The sequence below is a fragment of the Brassica oleracea genome, chromosome C9 (assembly GCF_000695525.1).
Source record: "Brassica oleracea var. oleracea cultivar TO1000 chromosome C9, BOL, whole genome shotgun sequence".
NCBI classification, from domain to species: domain Eukaryota; kingdom Viridiplantae; phylum Streptophyta; class Magnoliopsida; order Brassicales; family Brassicaceae; genus Brassica; species Brassica oleracea.
The window spans coordinates 15710145-15712639 of NC_027756.1; positions in this window are offsets into that span (position 1 = coordinate 15710145).

Sequence of the window (2495 nt, forward strand, 5' to 3'; positions counted from 1 at the left end):
TATCAACTCTGTCTCCAGCCCAATCAGCATCACAATATCCAACAACTTCAGTTTTCTTGTTACATGCCATCCATACTCCTTGGCCAGACGCCTCTCTTAGGTACCTTAAGATCCTATCCACCATATTCCAATGATGCACCTTAGGAGCTCCCATGTGTTGGCTCACTTGATTCACAGCAAAGCACACATCTGGTCTGGTGATGGTTAGATAGATGAGCTTGCCCACATTCTTCTATACTTCTTGATATCTCCAAATGGTGTAAACTCATACTCCCCCTCTCTCAGCACCTTGTATCCTTCTTCTAATGGAGTCTTGGCCTTTTTACTCCCAAGGTTTCATGCCTCATTTAAAATATCAAGTGTGTACTTCCTTTGAGATAAGAATAACCCCTCTTTAGAGCGGCATATCTCAATCCCAAGGAAGTAATTCAACTCTCTCAAATCTTTGATATCAAAGGTATTTTTAAGAAATGTTTTAGTTGAGAGAATACCTTCCTTGTTGCTACTAGTGATAATAATGTCATCCACATAGACTAAGATGACCACAATACCTTGCCTACTAGTTAATGTGAAGAGGGTGTGATCAGCTTCTGACTTTACAAAGCCTCTTCCATTGAGGGTGGTGCTCAACTTATGGTACCAAGCCCTTGGAGATTGCTTCAAGCCATAAATTGCCTTCTTTAATCTGAGAACATTTCAAGGCTTCACCATGTTCTCAAGACCAGGAGGTGGTCTCATGTAGACTTCATCCTCCAATTCTCCTTGAAGAAATGCATTCTTCACATCCATCTGCCATAAATCCCACTCAAGGTTGACAACAAGAGACAAGAGAATCCTTATAGTGTGAAGCTTGGCCACTAGTGCAAAAGTGTCTAGATAATCTTCACCATATACTTGAGTATATCCCCTTGCAACCAGTCCTGTCTTCTTTCTTTCTGCTTTTCCATTGGCTCCATACTTGATAGTGTAGAGAAGCCGTCTTCTCACTGCCTTCTTTCCTTTTGGAAGTTCAGTCTCAAACCATGTATCATTCTTGATCATGGCTCCCATCTCATCTCCAACAGATTCTCTCTACTCCTTGTGTTGCATAGCTTCTTCATATGTTCTTGGAATGTATTCCTGATCCAATTCACTGATGAAGACTTGATCCTCTTCTGGATATTGAGCAAGGGAGCATACTGCACTTATTGGGTGAGCTACAGCTTCAGTATTGAAGTAAACTCTTGTGTTGATCCAGTGTGAAGGTTTCCTGATCCTTGTACTCCTTCTCAAAGGTTGTGTTTGCTCAGGTTCTGCTTCATTTCCTTCGCTTGGCACCTCTACTTGAGTCTCAGCATCTGATTCTGATGGCATCTCATCTTGATCATGAGCTACTGGGTTCTCTTCAGGTTGAGCTTGTGTAGACTGCTCAACATTTCTATTGTCCTCCCCCTCATGATCAGGATGAGTGTTCTCAACACGATCAGCTGCAGTAGTTGGCACATTTTCAGGGACATGTTCCACCCTTGGTAGAGAAGGCATACTGATTCCCAGGCTCTCCATTACTCTCCTAAGGTTATTTGCTCTATCTGAAGCTGATTGAGAAAGATCTTTGAGCTCATCCCAACTCTTTCCATCATAATAGCCTCTGGATTCTACAAACTTCACATCCCTTGATATCAAGACTCTCCTAGTCTCTGGAACAAAGCATTTGTATCCCTTTTGGTGAGGAGAATAGCCAATAAACACTGCTCTCGTGCTTCTATGCGCCAGCTTATCTCTTTGTTCTCCTGGAATCAAGACAAAACACAAGCACCCAAACACACGTATATGCTCTATGGATGGTTTAGTTTTGTTCAGTACCTGATATGGAGATTGATCTTGAAGGAGCCTGGTAGGTATCCTATTGATCAAGTAGCAGGCAGTAAGGACAGCATCTCCCCAATAGCTTTTGGGCATGCTTGTATGGAACATCATGCTCCTTGCAACCTCCATGAGATGTCTATTTTCCTCTCAGCTACTCCATTTTGTTGTGGGGTGTATGGATAGCTAGTTTGATGAATCATCCCATATTTGGCCAAGTGTTGTTTAAAAGCATTGCTTGTGTATTCTCCTCCATTATCTGATCTCAAACTTTTTATCTTGGCATTGAAATGGTTAGATACATAATTTTGAAAATTTATGAAAGCTTCTAAGATAGAATCTTTAGATTGCATCAGTGTGATCCAAGTATATTTTGATTTTTCATCTATAAAAGTCACAAAATACTTATGATGCTCTCTAGATAAACATGGGGCAGTCCATACATCAGAGTAAATCAGGTCAAACCAATTTTCATAAATAGTACTTGATCTAGAGAAAACAGATTTGCAAAGTTTTCCTAAGATACAAGCCTCACAATCACTCTTAAAGGAAATACTAGGCAACATGATGTTTAAAGCTCTAGAATGGGGATGTCCTAATCTAGCATGCCACAATACATCTTTAGGGAAATCAGAAATGGAATTTAAAGCATG